Below are 25,711 nucleotides of genomic sequence, written 5' to 3' on the forward strand. Positions count from 1 at the left end.
TTGATATGACATTTCACGAAGCAACCAACATTAAAGTTTCAATTTTAAATTCTATTTGCTAGAATTAATCGTATCACTCAACTTACTTGCAATATAAAAATGCCCTCGACTTGCATGTATTTGCAATGCCGATTTCGCCCAGGCAGCTTGGTTTTGATGCCTCTGTTAGGGAACACATTTGAGTAGGAACAAAAGTTCCCCCTACTTTCCTGTATATGCAATGCTGATTTCCCCCAGGCAGCTCGGTTTTGATGTCTCTGTTAGGGAATACTTTGCGGTAATAACAAAAGCTTCCCCTAATTTCATGTATTTGCAGTGCCGATTTCCCCCAGGCAGCTTGTTTTGATGTCTCTGTTAGGGACCCGCCGCATGTGTCGTCAATTTCGACCAATCAGAAGTGGGTATTTCTGTTAGGATAGGGGTTAAAATTTTTCAATTGTTCGATAGTTAGTTTCATGACATATATTTTTTTCTTCAATATACAAAATTGTTATGGAGTGCCGAAATCGATTGACGCAAAAATTTCATCAATCCATCGTGAAATGACTGAGCAATAGGCGTTTGAAATTGGACAATTTTCACTATGTGCTCGATTGGCGATTTTCAATTTGTACCCCAATATGTTCCCGAAAGACGTAATCCTACGTCAAAAAAGATGAGTGAATATTCCAGCTCAATGCTGAGAAGTGCCATAACTCTATAATAATAATAAAAATGTTGAATGAGTGTTTTAGAGGTGTTTATTTCAAATCAAATGTAATAAAACTTATGACATTTTTTGACATTAAATTCATTCTTATTCATCTGATCTTATACCATGTACATGTTAACTTATATTCTAAGAGATACAATCATCATATCTTTCCAATTTTTTCTTTTCATTCAACATTTTTAAGATTTTGGGATCGTCTACTGAATTTGCAAACCTTTTAGCTGCGATTTTATTTTCATCTACAAGAATAGAGCAATGGAATTTTTGTGTTCCCGATATTGTTTTCGCGTGATTGAATAGTTCCGCAAGCTCACGCCTTTTTGTATGCTGTTTTTTTTGGATACGTAACAGAAATTCAATTTCGTGATACATTCGCATTTTGTTTAACTGCCCAATCACAAAGCTCTAGTGCTGTTCGGATTGTGTTTCCAAAACATTAATTCATGAAGAAACAACTTTTCTATTAGAGGAAAGCGGAAAAGAAGAAATCGTTTTTCAACAATGGCTGACGACAAACCGTTGTAATTTTGAAACGACTTTAAAGCCAATCGATGAATTTGTGCCGAATTTCGTTGATAATGTAGACAAACTCATAGAGCAAGACTGTATTTACAAACAGCAGTCTGCTGTTTTTGCGAAATAACAAATAATCTTTGACGCACGGGGAAATAACAGTAATTTGTGATTTTTTAGAGAATTATTCATTCATAATTCAAAATGCTCAAAAAGTTATCACTGGAATGACACGCAAGCAACTATTCACCCATTTGAAATATACTACAAGAAAGATGTTAAACTAGAAAACGTGAGCTTCAAAGTTATTTCAGAAGCTTTTACAGACGTCAGAAAAATAATCGATTTTACTAAAATAACTTTTGTGTCCGATGGAGCAGCAACACACTACAAAAATAAAAAGAATTTCACCAGTCTGTGTAATTCCAAAAAAGTTTATGGACTAAAAGCAGAATTGCATTTCTTTACCATCTCCCATGGGAATGAACCCTATGATACAATAGGAGGGACTCTAAACGAATGGCAAAGAGAGCAAGTCTTGCCCAAGATAACGGAAACACAATCCAAACAGCACTAGAGCTTTACGACTGGGCAGTTAAACAAAATGACAAATGTATCACGAAATAGAATTTCTGTTACGTATTCAAAGAACAGCATACAAAAAAGGCAAGTGAGCTTGAGGAACCATTCGATACCGTGAAAACTCAATGCTTTATTCCTGTAGATGAAAATAAAATCGCAGCTAAAAGGTTTTCAAATTCAGTACACGATCCCAAAATCTTCAAAATGTAATATGAAAAGAACAAAATAGGAAAGATATGATGATTGTATCTCTTAGAATATGAATTAACATGTACATGGTATAAGATCAGATGAATAAAAATGAATTTAATGTCAAAAATGTCATAAGTTTTATAACATTTGATTAGAAATAAATAACTCTACAACACTCATTCAACATTTTTATTATTATTATTTTTTTCAAATTTTGGGTTGGGGTTCTGCACTGATAAAAGAAAAGAATTCCTGCCATACAAATAAAACACAACACATTTCTGCATAACTCGAAAACTAATCAAGCAAATGGAGCCAAATTTGGTATGTGAAGGTTTTACGGGGTATGAAACGTGTGTATGGTGAATTGACACCGCTTAGCAAGCTTAGCAAGAAAATGTGAATGTTTGAAGGTATTGATAACAAAAAATAAATTATGGGCGAGACGAAGTTTGCCTGGTTAGCTAGTATCCTATAAAACTACTATGAATCATGAAAAAGATAATAATGTTTATATGTTTGGAAACATTTGAATACCTGATTTGACACAGGTGCGCTGAACTAGAACATTCAAAAAAGTGGACAAACCATATCATATTTTCGACTGGATATGTGATGGTACAGATCGTGTTTCACAACAATGAGCAAACGCGTTTGATTGGCATAATTGACATAATCCCATCAACATGCTTGATGCACGTCTCAAAATATCCTTGGGTTGGCGCCGTATACATTATTGATTTTGCCTGTTCAGCGACGGTAGAATCACTATCGAACTACTTTGGCAATGGCTGCAAGACAACTCAAATAAATGTTCCAGTTCTTCATTGTTATGCATTGTAATTTTATTCATCCTCCGGAAGCATTGTTGGGAAAGGTTTCCTTTCATCCCTCTATTATCTTCCCAGTCTGCTAGTGGTTTCCAATCAAAGGGGTACGAACCAATGTAAATATTCATCGTCTAAACAAAAGATCGTTTGGAAAGTCAGAGTTACTTGGTATGTTTTATTATTCATTTTATCATTTTGGCTACGAGGGTAGTCCGATAAGTACTTAGCCTACAAAAAATCAAAAATTTTGGAAAAGTAGCGATTTATTTCTCAACATAGTCTTCTTTTAGCTCGATACACTTGACCCAGCGATACTCCAACTTCTTTAAACCATCTGAAAAACACGTTTTCTTGAGGTCTGCAAAGTAGGCCTCCGAGGCGGCGATGAGCTCCTCATTTGACTCAAATTTCTGCCCGGCGAGTGACGTTTTCAAGTTTGGAAACAAAAAAAAAGTCGCACGGGGCCAAATCTGAAGAATACGGTGGATGAGGCAGCAGTTCGTAGTGCAATTCCATGTTTTTTTCAATTTCTCTAAAATCCGCGGACACGCCCGCTTCCACACGCGTTCAAAATAAAACTACGAGTCCGATTCTGAAATTTTGACAGTAGCCGTTTACGAAAATGTACTACACGATAAGTAATCTCTCTTGCGATACTGACACCATCGGGCGATGAGGCTAAGTACTTATTGATCCGCCGTATTCTAAGTTGACCAGACTTAATTTTGAATTGAAACTTTTTGAATGAAGTGTTCCATTTTCCTGCAATAAAATGTTTTCTTCATAAAGAATACAGGATTGATATTTAACGTGAATTAACAACAAATCGAAGAAAGACTCGAGCTCCCGACTTTCTTCCAAAAATGGAAGTGAAAGTGACGAACCAGCCGAAATGTGTTGAAAGTCACTATAATAGAGAAAAAAAAAGAAAGACTCGTCTCAACAATTTATTATCTGCAACTGGTAGCGGACAGCTATATAAAACAACAATATAATGAATTTGATTTTATCCGCGATCTCGAAGGGCCACAAGCTCCTCTCCAAGATACACACCGACCGCGATTCGACCGCATGTTTGGTCCCATTGTCATGCGATAATTGTGGTCATTATTTCGCCGTGAATTTATTTGCAACCCCTCTCCGCGCACTTGCGCACGCTTGGGGCCATCCATGTAATTATGTTTGTTCCTGGGTTCCAGTTTCAACCGGATATTTAGTACATCATGGAGCCAACATACGTGGTGGAGCCGGTCAGAACTTTTGTCCCGTTCCGTGACAACGCCGTCCCATCGCTGTACATAAATTACTTCACAATTGGTCCGTTGCTGGTCAGTTACATGCTAGCACAACCAACCCAGCATGACATCATTACTGAAAGAGCTGAGAACTCCCGAGCTGTATGTAGTCTGCAAATTTTATTCCGGTACACAGCAATGCTTCCGACAGTTCGGTTTGCTCTCTGGACGGTTCCCGTGGTGTTTCGTGAGGGTACAATGTGGTAGAAAAGTTAGTTCTAGCAGCAACAAGCCCGGACTCGGGTCAGGTTTGGGAAAACATTGAGCCCACATGAAGCAGCACAATTCCCCGAGAGCGGCTCGAGGTCGTATGAAATATTGTGTGGACGCATAAGCATGCCCCAGTGCGTTCAAACATAATTCATGTGTTCCTTGAGGGTAATTCACAGTGGTCACGGTCGTGTAAATTATGTTCTTTTTATTAGTTGGAATTAATTTGTGGTGTTTGTACTTGCTATTGTTTGATCAAGGAAGGAAGGAAGGTATTGAATTAGAGAGACTTTAAACTCTGAGAGTTCATTCGTCTCTAAAAGAAGATGCCAACGACACGCGACGTTCCCAAGCGGTCACCCATCTAAGTACTGATCGCGCCCGATGTTGCTTAACTTCGGTGTTTGATCAACCTTTTGAAAACATCGATGAAACAACTTCATTCTAATTCCTATATCTATGTTGAAAGTTGGGAAGTTGTCAGAAAGTTTGTTAGTTTTTTTTGGTTGCAGAATAAAGTAAAGAAACTTGATTATTGTCATGCTGTTATGAGGAAAAAAAATCAAGAATACGCTTCTCCGTTTGTTGTATTAACGGAGAAGCGTATTTTTGACTCTTTTTCCTCATAACAACAAGCATGCCAATATAACACAACATTTCGGTACTATGGTTGCAGTGCTTTTCACATAAAAAATTCTCGTATTTTTCTCGAATACTCTTATTAAAGGGTGTGTCACATTAAATCGCGTCTTCCTCACCATGTTTTGCCTTTCGTCGCGGTTAGGAGCCTTCTGAACCTTGTATGTACGCAGGCCCTCCCGCTGCTTGGTCCGCTGGACGAATGAACTTGACAAATTCAGCTTATTGGCGACATCCCGGACCGAACTTCTCGGATCACGTCTAAACTGCTTAACTACGCGCTTGTGATCTTTTTCACTGACGGAGCATCCATTTTTGCCGTTCTTCACCTTCCGGTCGATGGTTAGGTTCTCGAAGTATCGTTTTAGTACTTTGCTGACCGTGGATTGGACGATTCCCAGCATCTTACCGATGTCCCGACGTGACAACTCCGGATTCTCGAAATGAGTGCACAGGATTAATTCACGACGCTCTTTTTCGTTCGACGACATTTTTCCAAATTTACAAAAAATTGACAGTAAAGCATGGCCAACGTGATCTGTACACTCTTATCTGATTATAAGCGAAAGCTGAAGATATAATTCCTAAAAATTAAATTTCTACAGCGTTTTTTTCCGTGATGCAATTTGATGTGACACACCCTTTATCACTAAAATTTTAGCCGGTCATTCTGTGAGGAATATTGTGTGTTGATGCTGTTAGATCACATTTTAACAAAAAAAAAAATATGAAAATAGAAAACATCATTTTGAGTTGGAGCGATGGTTGTACAATGAAAATGGTCATCTCGAGTTTCAAAAAGTTACTCCATAAAAAATGTTCCCCACTTCGAAAAAACACTGTATGCCAAATATCAGCTCAATCGGACTTAAGGGAGAGTGGCGCAAAGCGGTCAAAGTTTGAGTTTTTTGAAAATCGAAAAAACACCCAAGGGGGGAGTAAAGGAAATCGGGGTTTTCGGAAAAATTTTATTGATGCCAAATGTCTTAATTGCATGAAACGTCGAGATCTAGTGTCATCGTTAAAATTTGAGTTTTTTTGAAAAACGAAAAATCACCGAAAATCGAGGTTTTAAAAAAAAATTATGATGACAAATGTCTCAAAATTGCATTATTCGTCGAGATTTACAGTTATCTCGATTTTTTTTTGTCAAACAAATTTAGCACTAGGTCGTTTTTTCGTCTGAAAAATTAATTTTTGAAAAAAAAAGTTTTTTTGAGATAACTGTAAATCTCAACGTGTCATGCAATTTAAAGACTTTTGGCATAATTTTTTTTTAAAACCCCGATTTCCGCTGATTTTTCGATTTTCAAAAAACTCAAATTTTAAAGTCTGCGACACCAGTAAATGACGTCCGAATGAGCTAATAGTTTGCATAGGGTATATTATTGTGCAAATTAACATTTCGTAGCAAGTTCCGAATGAAAACCCGAGATAACTATTTTTATTATCACCCTAAACCATACATTTCGTTTCGCATGCCGAAAAAAATCCCAGAGTGTCGATTTTTGACAAATTTTTTTTTTCGAAATGACACTAGATCTCGACGTTTTATGCTATTTTAAGTCATTTGGCATCAAAAAAACATTTTCGAAAACCCCGATTTCCTCTACTCCCCCCTTGGGTGATTTTTCGATCTTCAAAAAACTCAAACCGATTGAGCTCGGAACTCAAAACTTTAAGTCCGATTGAGCTAATATTTGGCATAGGGTGTTTTTTCGAGGTGGTGAACATTTTGTATAGGGTAACTTTTTGAAATTTTAGGGTCGATTTTTTTCCATACATTCGTTGGCACCCTATTGTACAATTCTAAGTAAAATTTCTATTGAACTATATTGCTATAGCCATTTTGACTTCCGTAAATGAATCTAATGCAGCTTACCTCCCCCAAATTCCCACAAATCCCTGACCCTTTTTACTTGCAGGATGAGCAAATAATGATAACGATTCGCAAACTGTCCGAATCGCTTCATCTAGCTTTCAGTCACCGTCGTAAAGATAACAGAACATATTTTCGGTACAGTAATCTGTTAGCATTATCCCTGTTATAAAATCCAACGCCAAGACATCGTGTGGATATTCAATTCTCTGATCTTCACACGTACCTATTAAAATCAATGACTAGTAAGCCGAAACCCATCGTCAGTATTCATTGTTTAATTCAATTTCAAGTTTTCGGGTATCTTTCTGACCAATGGAATTATAACCATTACAATCGGACCGTAATTGACACATCGGAAAGGGGTTTCGTTCACTATCGGATGAGGCTTATAATAGATTCCGAATGATACTGTTATTGTCTGTCATTCTGGTTCTGGTTGGATTCAGGTGGAGTAAAATATTCTTCAGCTCTGGAGAGCAACCCAATCCCCCGCAGGGTTCAAATGTCGATGATTCCAATTAGCAGAATTTGGATCACATTTGAGGGGCTCAGAAGGAAAGGGGTGTGTGTGTGACTTGATCGATTTCTCTTCACCAACTTTTTCTTAGTTAATACCCCAACTGCAAAAACGTTTCAATTTGATAGATGATGTTCTTACCTATCTTCTCCATTGTCAAATACGGCTGGGAATGTGTTTGCAGCTAAGCCATGACCAAAAGAGAGAGAACCGAATGAGAGAAATCGATGATGTCAGTTAAACCCTTTTCGTTTTGAGTCTCTCATTCAACCCTTTGCGGTCGTATAATTTTTTTATATCGGTGTCGTACTAGTCGAAATTAATTTCCGTCGTATCCCTTGTATCTTGTAAGACTATGAAAGCTAAATAAGAGCTGTTTATTACTTGTGAACTTGAAATATATTTTATAAGTCACCTTCGTGTATATTATACGAACATCTCCTAGAAGTCGTGCCATCAATTCTCCTACAAATTGTGGTATTCCTCCCATATTCATACAGTAGAACCCCGATTATCCGCGGAATAGTCGGACTAGTTCACCGCGGATAACGAAAATCGCGGATAACGCTGTAAATGACTAAAAATGAGTTCCAAACACGAAAAAAAGATATTTCGGCATGAAAACTATGTTTTATCAATACATAAATCATTAAACTATCCATCTACCAGGTCGAGTACACCAGTGATCAGATAATGTGGAAGCCATGACCAAAACAAAAATGTATGAGTCTATCATTCACCGACAAATTCTGGGAAGGCCTGTAGATTTACTATGGAGCTTGCTTTCGCAGATAATCCGCACCGTGGATCACCCGCTCGCGGATAATCGGGGTTCCACTGTACTGTAATTTATAATTAAATTTGGTTTGCTACCCTCTCATATTTCCACGATAATAATCATTTGTTTCTACTGAGTACCTTTATCTACCATCCATAGAAGCTTTATATTATACTCCATTCATAGATGCTTTATATTTATACTCGTGAAAAGGTTCATTAGACATTAAATTCGTTAAGAAAAAGTGTAAACTGAAACTTGGTTGAATAAAGTATAAGATTAGTATGATTCTTTGCTGTGGTGGCTGAGAACAGACGAACGACCGCAAAAGGTTAATCCCTTTCTCCGCGCAATAATATAAATTTGGAAGCGAGAATTTATTTTCTGCCAGAGACGAATGAACTCTCAGAGTTTAAAGTCTCTCTAATTCAATACCTTCCTTCCTTCCTTATTTTCTGCCATTGTAAAATTTTGCCTCACAAACGAAGATCAGTTTGACTATTTGAAACAGTTATTTCAGATCTATTTGTCAAAAGATTGTTAAGGTATAAAAAAACTTCTTCCGAATTGATATCAATACATATCCACTACACCGGAAACTTTTACACCAGGCGCCTGCAATTTTATGACCATTGCTGGGCCAGAGCTGCAATCCATCACCGTCAATGTCACAAAAACCCGTAGCCACTCAATTCGTCTCACGGCACGTGTGATCCGAGTACTCAGCTGTGATACACACTCATTTTTTCTGGGATGGGATAGAAATTACGAACTGAAATTGAATAAAATATACATATAGACGCTAAAACGCTGTGGATAAATATTATAATGCATTTTTATCGGTTTATGTATAATGCATTATCAAAATAAATCCATATGTATTGTAATCATAACTTGCTGTGCTATTCATAACAACATTTATGATCGTATTCCACCAATGATGACAAATGTGTAATTTACGAATGAAGCTTCGCCATAGAAACTGAACATTGAATAAAAAAAATTAAAATGTGGTAAGAGCATCAGTTGAAATATTTTAAAGCATTCTCATCGGAATCATTTGAATGATGCAATAATTATACGACTAAATAATGTAGGTACGCTTAAAAAAACAACATAAAAATATGATTTCTGAATATTTTTTTTTTTTTAGTTTTGAACACACCCCATAAAAAGCTATTTTTATTTTTTAAAATACCCTCTGTTGGCAATTAACACCAAACTATATTTTTTTTAGTATTATATATAGATTCCATGCCAAACCGACATAGTGGTTCTCAGATTTTCGTGTAAATTGGTAGTTTTGTTAAATATTAGATCCCATTCCATTTCAGGGTGGTTCGAAAAATCTACTTTTCTCCTTTTTTCCAAAAATATTTTTTTTTAGATTCATATCTTTTGTACTACTAAACCGATTCAGATGATCGACATATCAAACTGGCCAGTTAGCCAGTTTTTTTTAAATACTATACTTGCAAAAAAAAATTTGTTTTCTTGATTATTGATCGTAATTGTTCTTTATAGTTTTCATTCAAGGGCGCTATGTTTTTTATATTTTTTCTCGAAAGCTGAGGATTTTTTAAATAACATATCCAAAAACATGTTCTTCGTTTTTAAATTATGATTTTTCAAAATTAACCGATGGTTCAAAAAATCATTTTTCTCCTTTTTTTTTTCCAAAAATGACGTTTTTTAAAACTTCATAACCTTTATCTACTGAATCGATTCATATGATCGACATAGTTAATTTAAGTCAATAATTTCACACGTGCAAAATTTTTTTTTTATTTATGAAAAACAGACACAATTATTAATCAAGAAAACAAAAATAATTTTGACGCAAGTGCAATATTTTTACAAAATTTATTTTTCGTTTTATTATTTCTCGAACAACTCTGAATTCTTGGCTTTAATTTGATATATCGATCATCTGAATCGCTGTAGCAGTTCAAATGTTATGAATTTTTGAAAATAGGAAAAAGGGGAAGAAATTAATATTCCGAACTATCGGTTAACTCTAAAAAATTATAACTCAAAAAAGAAAAAAGAATATATCTAATTTTGAGTAAAAAATATAAATGTGTAAAAAAAATCCTCAGTTTTCAAGAAAAAATATAGAAAAATATAGCGCCATTGGTCCCGAAACCATGTAAACTATAAAAACAGATACAATCAAGAATTACGAAAACAAAATTCAAATTTCTTGGAAGTTTGATATTTTTCCAAAAAGACTAGCTAATTTACTTCACTTTGATGTATCGATCATCTTTATCGGCTTAGTGGTTCAAAAGTTATGAGTTTTTGATAAAAGTCATTTTGGGAAAAAGTGCAAAAATCGAATCACCCAAAAAAATAATAATACAGGTTCAATGTTTTACCATAACGAAAACAAGCTACCAATTTTCGAAAAATCTGAAAACCAATATACCAGTTTGTCATGGAATGGCTGAAGTAATACTGCAATAGTTCACAAATTTCAAAGTTCGCGTTTTTCTTGTTGTTTTTCATGTCTTTCAGTGCGGCCATAATAATAATTAGAATTACTACATTTGGATTGATGCTAGAAAATATCATTAACTTCCTTGAATAGTGGATGTGATATAATTCACTTTATATATGTATATATATATATTAATAAATGTTTTCAAACGAATACATTTGTCAAACAAACTTCAAAACTAAATACTTTTATACTGTGCCTTCATTTTTTGAGTTTAACGTTCAAAGACCCTTTGATAAAAATGGCATTGGAACAACATAGTAAAACTGACATACAATTATGACAGATGATTGCTTTTTGATTGGCGCGTGCTCCAACTGGTGAACCGCCAATTTGAAAGGCACTCCAACTAAAAAAACGCCAACAAGCAAATGGTACTGTAAAACTGTGAAAAATATATAAAAAATATACAATCTAAGACTCTTTTTGTCGTTTATGAGTTTGTTTTTTTTAAGTTACTGCTTAGTATGTTTGCGGATAACGAAAAGATATGATATGTTGGTTTGCACATGCCACTAGGGCCTCTTGCTGATTAAGTAAGTAAGATTTCTTACAAAACCTTATAACTTTACAACCATTGAGTCGATTTCAAAAATCGTCATATCAAATGAAATCTTATTCTTTTATGAATCAACTTTAATCTGTCATTCACACAAACTCAAAAATTAAATACTACAGAAGAACTTTAATTATAACGCTCAGAGAATTTGCGACTTAATTTTCCACAATTCGCTCTTTCACATCAAATTTTTATCTTGTCGCAATTTTAAACTTCTCAAATTGAATTGTTAAAATGATAGGTCAAAGAACGAAAAGCAGGAGAAATTAACAAATAATGGAGGGTAAATAATAAAGCAATATTAATCATGGACTTTTAATAACCATCTCAGAAAAATATTGAAAAAAAACATTCCTTTTTTAATTTCTCTTTCAAATTTTGATAAAATTGCACTGAATAGTTAAATAAGAGCAATATTAATATTTGAATATTTTTTTCGTTATTTTTGGTACAGATTATTTACGGTATAGAGTACAGATTTTCGTCAAAAAGTACAGATTGGTACCGATTTTTTCCACGTAAGAAATTTTCAAATGTACAAAGCAACATTAAGGTACATGGCGGCTTTTACGCCGCAGTATCGCCTGGTGCTGCTGATCGTTAAAGCATTTACAATGCAACGATTGACCAGTTCCATGAGGACGGAATTCCTTACGAAGAGCGTCTGAAGGATTCGCGTCGGACGGTACAACGTATGTTTTGCCCCAGATCAACAGATTTAAACGTTAGTTCCAGGCTGAAAAATCTGAATTCACGATGCTACATGAAGAGCTGAATGATTTTTATTTGATCATTCTCCCTAATATCTTCGAGTAATCTTACGATGTTTCAATGTCCAATACTATTAAATTTGAAAATCATTTGAAAAGCGGCAATAATTTTTAGGTTGGAATAACAGTAGAAGAAACTATCAGAATAATGGACAGCGAAAGGCAGATCATTTTTAAGGATATTTGTCGCAGTTTTAAGCAAATAAAAAAAACGATTCGATTTTGATGATCCGACGCTCAGACCTGCGGCAATGTTAAATCCCTGAAATTTTACCAATTTGACAAGCATTACCGTTGTGTTAGAAGCGTTTCCAGGATTCTACAAAGGGGAATATACATGATCTGGAGAATTATTTCCGTATTCTAAAGATAAAATTACTCCGTAAGAGAATCTCAGTTTCAGAAAACGAGCATGTGCAGGATTGGTGAACAAAAATTGGATGTCTGAAGAAAATTGACGGTTCGCTTGCATTTTCGGCGCTTCGATGTCTTGTTTGTAACGTTCTCACTATGCCTCACTCCTCGACAACTGTGGAGCGATTTTTTATGAATTTAATCGGAACAAAAATAAGCGTCGAAATCGGCTCATCAACGATACGATGAACGCTATTTTGAGATCGAAAGATTTGATTGAATATCGTGGCGGCAGCACGAAACTTTTAATAAATGATAGTATGCAATCTAGATTCGAAAAAAAACTATGTATAGGGTGGGCCATTTAAAGTGGAAGCATCTGGCAACCCCATAACTTTTGACAGAGATGTCAGATTAACAAATGTCATACCGCGTTGGAAGCGTCATTTCAGTACAATTTTAACCATGGAACAATACACACCTAAACAACGCGCTGAAATTGTTCAGCTGTACATTCAAAATAACTTCTCAATTGTGTTAACTAAACGTGCGTGGAAAAATAAAAATAAAGTTAAAACATCGCCTGGAGACAACACTATACGTCGATTATATGCCAAATTTATATCGTCTGGTAGTGTTGGTAATGCCAGTCATCTGTCCAGACAACGACCAAGACGTTTCGACGAGAATATTGATGCCGTTCGAGCCAGTGTTGCAGAGACTCCATCGACATCAGGTCGCCATCGTTCGCAAGAGTTAGGCATCGCTCGAACCACTCTCCGACGCATAATTCGTGTTGATTTGAAAATGTTTCCGTATAAAATTCAAATGGCTCAACAACTTAACCCATCTGACTTACCACGTCGACTTGATTTTGCGAAATGTTCCCCAGAAGATTAATATCGAAAAACGGCGATTATGACTGGCCACCGAGATCACCTGATTTGACGCCTCCTGACTTTTTTTTATGGGGATATTTAAAATCCAAGGTATACACTGGTAAACCAAGGACCCTGGCTGCGCTGAAAGACAATATCCGACAAGAAATTGCTGCCATATGGAAAATGCCGAAAAAAGGGCACATTTTGCGGTCAAGGCCAGAGGGGGTCATTTACGAGATATCATAATCAAAAAGTAGTTAGAACAAATCTCCTTGGACCAAAATAAATGAATTTCAAAAAAAAAAATTTAAATTCCACTTCTTTACTTTGCTATTGCAAAAACAAATCCTTCCACTTTAAATGGCCCACCTTGTATGATCATCATCAAACACTCGAATGACTTGCAAATGTAAATGTAAATGAACGAGTTTTTTTTCATGCTAATAAATTAGTCTTTTCTCAACAACGAATATTTTCGATGGTACAGATTTATGGAAAAAAAGTACAGATGAGAAAGATTATTAACCCCTCAGGTACAGATTAAAATGTAGCAACACTGCTCATGACAAATCGCAGTTCTGCGCTGAGCTAAATTTGAATTCAATTCTCGCCCGAGAGAATTGAAAAAAATGTTTGGAAAGTGCGCTAAACAACCCCTACCAAAATGATAAATTCAGTAAAATTCAGTTGATTACGACAACGCAATCAATAGATAATCGTTGAATGTCGAATGAGTATCTCTATTGATTATATCTACGAAAGTTATGTTCCACATATCGAAAACGCACTTGATTTGTATTTCTCTATTTTTCCCAACCCATAAATCATCCAACAAACCCGTCAAGGACCCAATTTTGGATATGAAATTAGTTTATCATCGGAGTTGAGCATAGTCATCGCTGTTTATGAAAAATTCTTCCCCACAGTAAACCAACTTGACATCGCTCAAGAGTCTGTTGAGAAAAGATGACCTTTAACATCGGTCCTCGGTTTTGCACGCTGAATTGCGGAACGGCAAAAATGATGATCGGGCAGAACGTGATTAAAAAGCGAACCTTGGTATGCAAATAATGAACGGTGAAGACACAGGATGTGGGAAACGATGATGATGGTGGTAGCCACAGTACCGACGATGATGAGGATATGCCACGACGAACATTCGGGTTGACACAGTCGTCTCTCAACACGGGGAAGCTTTTGTTGCATGGCGCTTCCTTCCCCAGCGGATAAGAAACCGAACGTTGAAATAAACTGACGCGGAGCTCTCGAGACAGTAAGAGGAAAATATGTAAATTTTTCCGTTAAGAATGGCGTTTGTCATTGAAGGCCAATTGTATGGCATATTTGCATTTTTGGTTCATGTCAAATTGAGGAACACAATTCAAGAGATAGTCAAAGGAACCTCAGACAAGAAACTGATTATAAATCCTACCTTTCAGACCATGTGAAAAGAGATTTTATAGTAGGATAGGCGTGAATTGTAGTTCAAGTAAGTTGTAAATATTAGTTTTGAGTATTGTTTTGATTCCAAAGAAACCAATCGCACAAGTGCGGTAATTCCAGAGACTGATCTAGGATCAGTCTGAATACATCTATAATTTCTATTATGATAAACGAAGTATCAAAACTGAAAGGAGCAATCTATTGGGTTGCCCGAAAAGTAATTGTATTGTATTGTATTTTGTATAATTCATCTGACAATGTGTTTGTGTTAATGAATAAAAACTTAAACTAGTTTACATACATGAAACAATACATAAATTTACACTCCTTAATCTATTCTTAAATCGGTTTGACGATTCTCCATACTCGAACGCAGATTCCACCAAAGAAAGTTCACATGGAATTCAAGTTGTGCAAGAAGCTGAGGGCAGTCCAGTTCACCGTTCAGGAGTTTCGCTACGAATACCTGCCGGTGCCGTTTCCTTCTGTCTTCCAGCGTGTCCAAGGCTAGTAGCAAGCATCGATGTCAATAGGATGGCAAATTCAACAGTTCACGCCACGGTAGGTTGCGCAATGCGATTCTCACGATTCTTTTTTGGACACACTAGATCCGATGTTTCCCTAAAATGAAAATAATAAAATGGAACAAATGGAAGAAATCGGGTCTAATATTTTGCGAAAAAGAACAAATCTACCACTACCCGAGTTCTGACAGAAGATGTTCATCACAGATGCTCTTATCGTCGGTACATAATCTAATACTTCATCCAAGCTGCGTGCACAGGTCTTCTGATTTGATGTGCAATGAAATGTTAAAAAAAGTGAGAAAAAGCGTCCAAGCAATATCATTTAACCGGCTAAGAGAAAAGACTCTTTTGAAAGATTTGTAAAATAAACATAAATATAAAAAAAAACAATAAATTGTTTTAGCAGTTTGATTTTTGATGAATGTCTTGTTCTAAGCTCACGAGAGATCAAAAGAAGGATGTTTTATGATTTTTACAATTTATGACTAAATCGAATATATTTGTAGAATATGTTTAAAATTATCGAGCAAAGAAAAAGTATCTGATTTTGTAATACAAAATAAATTTCTTGCACAGAAACGCTAGAAATATTACATGTCAAAACACATGCATATGAGAGGTATTGTTCATTCAAAAGCGGTCCAAATATGGTGAAAAATTTGCCACGCCCTGGTCGGCCATCAATGTAAGTTCAATGTAAGTTCATACCGATATCGTGAAGGACAGAAAGTCGTCATTTAAGTTTGAGACAAATAGCCGCCAATGTTTCAGTAGTGAATTAGGACGATTGAAATTCAACGATTCTTGGTCATGGAGCTCGATAAGTTCCGCAAGACCTAAATTTCGTCCAAAAGTTCAATCGTGTGAAGGTTGCTGAAGATACGCAAGAACGAATCAATTCCAACTCCTTATCCCCTGAACGCCTAATAACTGATAATGAAACATAGGAACTATACAAGGAAACCGGTAATGGAGCCAACTGTGCCGAAACCAGAAACAAAACAATCCGGAGTCGAGATAGTTCAGGCTGCTTCATCCAACTACGCAGTGATATGCTTATAGGTGCTAAAACCTGTCTACGTTCAATTTCGGACACCAAGATGATGCCAGATAACAAAAATTCACGTAATACAACAAAACCGATTGTTTATTTCAGTAAAATAGACTTATATCTAAAACAAGGAAAGCTTACTTCGATGTTAATTACGTTGTCTGTAAAATTCACGAACTTTCTTGGGAACATCTGCCATTAGGTTCCGTACAGTATCCTCAGATATGCGGGCTGCGGCGCTTTTCCATCTCCTCTTAAAATCATTAATGCCATTCGCTTTCTTCTTAGTTTCGAATAGTTTTCGCTTAATCAGAGTCCAGTACTTTTTCACTGGGCGAAGCTTTGGACAGTTCGGTGGATTTGCTGTTTTTGGCACATATTTGACCTCATGTGAACTATACCATTCCAGGATGAATTTTGCATCGTGACAAGAGGCCAAATCTGGCCAAAACAACGCTGGAGAGTCGTGGCTTCTTATGAATGGTAGCAACCGATTCTGGAAACATTCCTTCTCATAGACATTTTTGTTGATAGTGCCGGTAGAGACGAAAGATTTGGATTTCCGGCCACACAACTGCATATGGCCTGCCAAAGTAAATACTTTTTGGGGAATTTGGACTGCTTCTTGGCCCGGAAACACTCGGCTACGGCACCTTAGCACAATTTTTTGCAGTGAAATTTTGCTTATCATCACGATTGGGCACGTTTTTCACTTTGTACGCCTTCAGTCCATGCCTTTCGAGCCACATTTCTAACTGAAAGGTTGGGATGTTTCTCAATAATGGCAACCACATTTCGGTCCATCTGCCGGGAGCATACTTTTCGATTTGTTCCGCTTCCATCCTTCCGATCCACAGTTAAGCGCTGATCAAACGATTTGCACACACTAAACGCGGTACTCTTCGGCAGTTTTAGCTTTTCAGCGAGATCGCGTACCAACAGTATTCGATTTTGCTGTCGTTCGCGCAAAATGCGTTTGCGTACTTCCACTTGATTTGACGACATTTTACCAAGTGAAGAAGAATGTAAACATGTTGGACATCGAAATGAAGAGGAGGGTTTCAGCAGTCATTTAAGTGAAATATTTCATAAACTACACTGAAAGAAAAGTGTCCGAAATTTAACGTGGACATGCTTTATGTGGAATTCATAAAAGAAAAGACGGATAGGTAATGTCGGGGATAATAACCGGAGAGACGTAGGACTACACCAAGGGGTGTCCATTATTCGAATATCATGGAGTACAGATCCCAGAATGAGCAGCTTTTCATGTACAAATTACAGAAAAAAATCAAAGGATAAAATAAAACCTCAGCACTCAGCAAAAACTCAAACGTTTAGATTCAAATTCGAAAAAATCAAAATTTGTCGTGCAAATGTCGTGCGGTGCAAATGTTGTAGGAGTTATTGTTCAGCCGACAACAAACACACACTTGATGGCAAGCATATCGTAATAGGAATTTACCGTCTGGTATCGTGATATAATTGGGCTTTGCACTCCTCATGAATAACTGTGTTCTACTAGTCAAGTCCTTCATTTGATACCCATATTGATGGGGTTTAGAGAAAATATGTAATCCGTCATTTTGTGGTGGCGGCCATTTTGGATTTGCATTTTTCATAAATAATTGTGTTCTACTAGTCAATCCCTTTCATTCGATACCCATATTGATGGGGCTTTGAGAAAATATGTACTCCACCATTTTGTAGCGGTCGCCATCTTGGATTTTCGAGATCATGAAATACACAGTTTTATAATGACTGCAGAGATAAAGACGTGTTCCAAATTTCAGATCAACCGCTCAACAAGAAAGGGGTCATATTTCAATTATTGTGGTACCGCGCCATAGACAAAGATGTTACATACAAACATACACATATGTCACAGCTAAATAAAACCATTTAAAAACTCCAGCATTCTATCAAATCGAGCGCTATTAGCCACTCATTCACCCGGCGCGACGCTTCCGCCGCTTTTAACACACTTCGACAGGCTCTCCTGCTCCACATCCCAATGAAACTCCTGTCTCTCACTCTTGCGGACAGCATACATCCCCGGCATATAGTTAACGTTGTAGCGACCGCCTATATTTATTTATAATCTCTTTTGACGTAGAACTACGTCTTTCATTAAGGGTGCCAAATCAGAAAACAGGTCACGTTTTTATGAAATAAAGTTAACATTAATAACTATTTTTGCCGCGAACGGATTTTGGTGATTTACATACCAAACGAATCGAAAATTCCCTAAGATTTGTTTGATATGCTATACATTACAATCCCATAGTCGGTATATGGTTCAAATTGATGAAAATTGGAAGCATTCCCATTTTTTCATACATTTGTTCTGTCCATTTGTGTGCTTTCCCGAACAGAGCTGTCAATAACGAGCAACTTATCGACGAGCAACGAAGGGGAAATCGTAAGATGTAATGTCTCCGTGAACAAAGGAAAAGAAAAAGAACAAAGGGGAATATTTGCCTAGAGTATAAACAGTGGATCTCGCTGAGGCAAACTTTTATTCTTCGGGAGGAAATCGACTGAACAACATCGTTGCTGGGCGAGCTGGACGGCGAGGGATCGAATGCCTTTCTCAAGACAATGCGATGGAGGAGTAATATTATGGATAAAGTAAAGTTTTCCAAGGGCCTCTTTGAAGATTAGAGACGAATGAACTGAAGATGTTTGGAGTCTCAAGTAAGGAAGGAGGGCAAACTTTCAGTATCGTTCGATTTCACTGGCATAACAATCATTGCATCAAACTGACGCCATTGCATTAAGGTTCTGAGCTACACAATTATATGGGGAACCATCAAGCTAGGCTATCATCAGCTCACCAAGAAAATAAATGTTCCGGAATTTTGTCAGAGATTTCGTTTCGCATAACGGTAGGAAAACTCTCTCCACAGAGGATGACAGCTAAGCCAATTTAGACTGGTTATATTAACAGAAAATGCTTCTGTTGAGAAGAGCGCAAAACGGAGATAAGTGTATGTATATTTAGTTGCTTCAAGCCATCGATATATGGATATTTGTGTACGTACGTGCGTGTTTCATAACCCATACATAAAAATAGTACATCTTTGCTACGCTGAAACCCCATTTGTATCTGCTCCCATGTGCGTTGGCCCTGTAACGATGCAACAATCGCCTAATGTTTTTTATGCTATGATTGACGATTGTTTGGTGTTGCAAATTATGCAGTCGTAATGATAAATATAAACAAGGAGGGAAGATAGCGGGAGGGAAATATTTACACTAGGGTATTAGAAATGAATCTCTGCTGAGACAAATATTCCGCCTTCTTTCCAGCAGTTAACATTGCTTGGTTCCTGACTTCAATGCTTTGAACTGATGCTATGGCGAAGCAGGTGTTAAGGTTGTGCACCAACAGTCGCAAAGCTGCCTTCAACTAGGATTGCATTTGCGCTTATCTTGATCATAATGAAGCAGTGCTACTCTTTACGATGTTGTTGAGATTAACAGATAGAGTTTATTTCGTTTATTTAGTCACCAATAATGTAAATGTCGTTCTGAAAATTTGTATGTGATTTGGTTTCGCTTGCCAGTAGCGAAACTTTCTCCACTAAGGATGACAGCTGCGCTTACCTCGAGCAAGTATTGTTCTGCGAGCACAAGAATGAATTATCAAACAATTATCGTCAAATGATTTTACAATAAAAAAAACTTTTCAGTGCGACCAAACTGGTAGAATGGTTATTTCAAAATTTTCGTAGTATTATAAAATAATATCCGCAGTTATAAACAAGCGGCTTGAATTAAACTACAGCGTAGTTCTACATCAACAATGCGGTCGTGTCTTGGACACAACCTCCTATATTTTTTTTTGTCTCCCTCCTTCACCTTGTCCATACCCGTACCCGTGGTTGCTTGTAATGAATAGCTGTTTGCTGCGGGAGCGCAGACAAAATGTATGGGAAAGTAGGGAATTCTTTCTTCCAATTTTTCATCAATTTGAACTTTATATGAGATGAAAAGCCGTAATGTGTAGCATATAAACAATTGCTGAGGATATTTCCTATCAATGTGTGTATTTGGAACCAAAATCCATTCATTAATTGAGGAGATATTAGCGTTCAAAAACTGAACACTTTTTCACACCGAAATATTGAAATGGGCCCCTATATTGAAAGGCTAGACGTAGCCCTACGTCAAATGAAAAAAGCAACATGAGTTGTGAATTATCTGCGGTACACAGAAAATAAAGGGAATAGGAACAGATCTAAAAAAAATGTGCAAATTAGATGGAGTTCTTCTCATTGTAGAGAATTAGTTCACTAAAAAAAACTATTGATTTGGAAATCACAGCAACGGCCAGAAAAAAAAGTCTAAGTAAATCGAAGTCTCGGGCCTTGTATCTCGACATCTCAATCGCATGAATCGCAAAAGTTCATTGATCCATTAGTTCTGATATAAATTGCCACACGAATTCAGCGCTCCCTCCAGTGGAATATTTTTTTTTTTTTAAATTTCGTTTTGCAGGTTCATATCCATTTAGTCATTCAAGCTATAAAATGCAACATAACCATTTAGCAGTGAGCAATTCATGTGTCCGGCATGTCATTTGCAGATTATCTAATTTATGTAAATATCGAAAGCTGCCCATTGTTTGAACCTAAATGTGTCACGCACAGAAATTAGGATCGTTCATTGAGTTTTGTAATGGTCATCGATAGTTTTCATTAGATGCTGTGCTATTAATCTCACTAATTGTGTTATGGGAGTTTGTGCAGTACGTGTGATATCGTTGGATAATTTTGAAGAGTTTTAGGCTGGCAACTAACTGGGATTGAACGAAAATATTGTTCCATTCAATAACAGACTGACAGGTTATAGACAATAACGGCTGTAGACTAGCCACAAGAGTAATTATTTGACACATAAGAACAGGGAGTATAGTTGTCAGACAAACACTCATTTTCAATTGTAACACAAAACAGTTAGACCCGCATAAAAATCGACACGTTTGTGAAGTATAAATTTGAACTTTAATTGGATTACACTAAAACACTAAAACGAACTAAAATGTAAGCAACAAACAACATTTATATATACAATCAAAAATAACAATAAATATTTTATAGCTTTAAGATAACTCCATCAAAACGCGAGTTTGCTTTGTAGAAAATTCCCGAAACACCTTTGGCGAAATTTTTGCAGTATTTTCCACGTAACAGGTAATTTAATTTTAATGGATCGTGTTCAATCATCAAATCGTACTAAAAAGTGGAACGATAAAAATTTGGTCGAAGAAAAAATCTTAATGTTCGGTTAAATTTATAATTTGAATAGTCATCTTGTTTTCCTTCCAGTATTGGGTGTGCAACCTAATTCGTTCCGTTTCCACGAAATGGTTCAAGGTGCCATAAATAGTCAACTGCGACTATGCTGAATCGTGAAGTGTCGATTTCTGTCACCCAAAGTTTGTTTACATGTATTTGAGTTTTTCCCAACAAGCTCAATTTTTACTGCGTTGTGTCGAGTTTCGTTTCAAATAAGTACCATTTGTAGGAAGTTCTTATTTTCTGATTCCATTGGAAGAAAAGCGCAGGAGAAGCGCATCGAATGCTTGTGGAAGTTTATGGTGACTCTACACCATCGGATAGATTTTGTAGAGAAAGGTTTGGATCATTTTTAAAGTGGTGATTTTAGTGACAAAGCGTCCGAGTCAACCGAAGAAGCTCGAAGACGAAGATTTAGATACATCACTCTATCAAGACTCGTTTCATAGGCAAACAGAACTTGCAGAATCATTGGGAGTAACTCGAGAAACTATTTCTAAACGAGTCAAAGTCGTAGAATACATCCACAAGCAAGGACATCGTGTTGCATTTTGCATGCATTTACCCCTTTCGACTAGCTTTGACAGCTTTACTTCAGAACAGGGTATCAAAAATGTGCTGGATTAATTCTTGGCTTCAAACGATGGACGATTCTTTCTAGGAATCCGAAAATTTCCAGAAAGATGGAAAAAATAGTGGCTAACGATGGTCAATAATTTTACAGTTACAGAATAGAATATTTGCGTTTTTAACACTCCTATACTCGTGCAAAAAAATCCTAATTTGTGTACTCTGAACTGTGCGCGTCTCTGTGATATTGCTATTGTGTGTTTTTAGGCGTTATTGGTAATTATTCAAAGAAAAAGATATAATTGATCTTGAGTAGACTGTACACTTCGTAGTTGCTCTCCGTGATTGTCCTGAACCAATCAAATTGTACAAAGAACACACAGAATGACGCTTGGGACTAGCAAATCATTCTGGTTGTGCAATTGTCGGTGATTCGAGCTTTGAATGGTCAATAACGACGCCGGCCACGTCTTCCAGTCACCAGGGGAAGGAAAGGAATATGTATGATATTCGCCGCCCGAAGACCAGAAGGGTCGCCTTTATAGCGTGGTTCCCTAGCGTTTATCATGGGAGGGATAGTTGTTAGTGGGAAGGGTTAATAATCAGGATTCACTGAGGTAAGTGATGTGATTATGTAAACGCTAACTATCGACCATTCGACGAGAATCTGAGAATCTCATGTGTCACAGCAAGCAACAGAGATTATATTTAGGTATCCTGAGAAAGAAGACCTGCAAATCAATTGGGCCGGTTATATATTCTATCATTTATCGCACGTATTTTTATCGAATTCAATCGTTACGGCGTAGATTAGACTTGAGGAAATCTGAGAAGGTAACCGAGAAAAAACATGTAAAACCAATTAAATTGGAAATATATTATATATCATTACTCACCGCGCGTATTCTTTATTGAAATCCAATTGCGGAAACCTTTTTTATTGATCTAAAATTTTTGGGAAACCTGAAAAGGTAACCGAGAGAATTCCTCGAACTTCCATCGAAGCGGGCATATATAATATTAATCGTTGATAATCGAACATACTCTTCAATCGTGAAGGCGAGAAGGAATCAAAGAATTAATGAATGAGAAACTAAGGAATGAACAATTTAAAATAAAGAAATAATGACAATGAATTAAAAATAATGAAATGGCGCCCGTCATCGCTCCGCTGGAATCCTAGATTGAAATGAATAAATTACAAATCGACAGTATATCATACAAAAACTAAACAGAAATTGACACTAACACACTAGCTAGGAACATTTTACATGAAAATTTAAAAAACGCACACTGATGAACTTTTTTTGCATTAAGCTATTCATTAAAGAAATTTCAAAAATCGTCATGAACATCGACGGAACAAATCATCATATCAGAGATGCGGAATATACTATCCACAACGAAGCTTTTCAATATGTAACTGAATTGACATGATTATCTATTGACAGGTTTTTGTGGGACATTTAATCGATTCAATATACGAAAAACATTCTCTATAAAGGGTGTATCACATCAAATTGCATCACGGAAAAAACACTGTAGAAATTTTTATATTATATCTTTATTATATCTTCAGCTTTCGCTTATAATCAGATAAGAGTGTATAGATCACGTTGGCCATGCTTCACTGTCAATTTTTCGTAAATTTGGAAAAATGTCGTCGAACGAAAATAAACGTCGTGAATTAATCCTGTGCACTCATTTCGAGAATCCGGAGTTGTCACATCGGCACATCGGTAAGATGCTGGGAATCGTCCAATCCACGGTCAGCAGAGTACTAAAACGATACTTCGAGAACCTAACCATCGACCGGAAGGTGAAGAACGGCAAAAATGGATGCTCCGTCAGTGAAAAAGATCACAAGCGCGTAGTTAAGCAGTTTAGACGTGATCCGAGAAGTTCGGTCCGGGATGTCGCCAATAAGCTGAATTTGTCAAGTTCATTCGTCCAGCGGACCAAGCAGCGGGAGGGCCTGCGTACATACAAGGTTCAGAAGGCTCCTAACCGCGACGAAAGGCAAAACATGGTGAGGAAGACGCGAGCCCGGAAGCTGTACATCGAAATGCTGACGAAGCCGCATTGCCTGGTAATGGACGACGAAACCTACGTCAAAGCGGACTTTCGTCAGCTGCCGGGCCTGTTGTTCTTTTCCGCAGAGGACAAATTCAGCGTTCCGGAGGAGATTCGCAAGCAGAAACTATCCAAGTTTGCCAAAAAGTACATGGTGTGGCAAGCGATCTGCTCTTGCGGAAAGCGGAGCGCCCCCTTCGTGATGACCGGCACGGTAAACGGGCAGGTTTACTTTAAGGAGTGCCTACAGAAGCGTTTACTACCACTATTGAAGCAACACGAGGGCCCGACCATCTTCTGGCCGGATCTCGCTTCGTGCCACTATTCAAAGGACGTGTTGGAGTGGTACGAAGCCAACGGGGTCACCTTCGTGCCAAAGGGAATGAACCCGCCCAACGCGCCGGAGCTTCGCCCAATAGAGAAATGCCAAATTTGTTCCGAGAAAGTATGAAAAGAAAAAGAAAGAAAGAAAGACAACTTAGCTCTTCGTCGTGGTTCCATCCATGTTAACGCATACTTATACGATGCACTACGACTCTCACTTAGAGATTTTCAAAGCAAAAAATACACTGACATATTCAATATAAAGATATAACTGAGTGAAAAAAACATAGAAAATATTTTTTCTTTAACTTAATTCAGTATCAATAGTCATTTAATTCAGCCACCTCATTGATTCTCGGTCTGTCAGACCTATACGCCTATATTTTCAATCACTCGATTTCAACAAAGTTGTGATGTGATCCTACAATTTTGCATTCCACAATATATCGGTTTGAGCGGTTGTACCGGTAAATTGTGATGCTATACATCACAATTTTCTAGTCAGCAAATTATTTTAATTTATGAAAATTGGAAGTCTTCCCATTTTCCTATACATTTGCTAGGTGCATTTTTGTGTTTACCAACTAGTGCTAGGTGCGTGTAAATCGATTGATGAAATTATGCAATGCGTCGGTTCTCATGCCGTCTGGTGGAGAGTATTTGTATTTTTGGCATCGTACGCACAGATTGTTGTTGTGCGTTGCAAAAATTTTATTTAACTTTCCTATACTCGTGCATTGGTCTGACAGACCGACAGTAAATGAGGTGGCTCAAATAAATGACTATTAAAACTGAATGAAGTTAAAGAAATAATATTTTCTGAAGTTTTGACATAGGACTATATCTTTCATTTCTATATAGGGGGCTACTCTACGAAAAAATGTAACGATTTAATAAGAGTTTTCAAACGCATATTACTCAACATGGTTATTGCGACATATGTTGTGTTATATATCATTAGACAGGAAATTTATCCAGTTTTTTTTTGCTCAAAACATGAACAGTGAATATAGTAAAAAAAAAGTTAACAATTTAACAATTTAACAATATTTAAATGGGTATGTTTTTTGCGATAAGACTAACCGCTCGCTTTCCTCCCCGACGTAACGAGCAATATGTTTTTCTAGATTCGGGCGTTAGCTCACAATGTGAGTCGATGAGTATAATGAGTTACTTTCCATTTACCGATAATAGGAATTTATCAGT

This window comes from Toxorhynchites rutilus, chromosome 2 (assembly GCF_029784135.1).
Source record: "Toxorhynchites rutilus septentrionalis strain SRP chromosome 2, ASM2978413v1, whole genome shotgun sequence".
NCBI classification, from domain to species: Eukaryota; Metazoa; Arthropoda; class Insecta; order Diptera; family Culicidae; genus Toxorhynchites; species Toxorhynchites rutilus.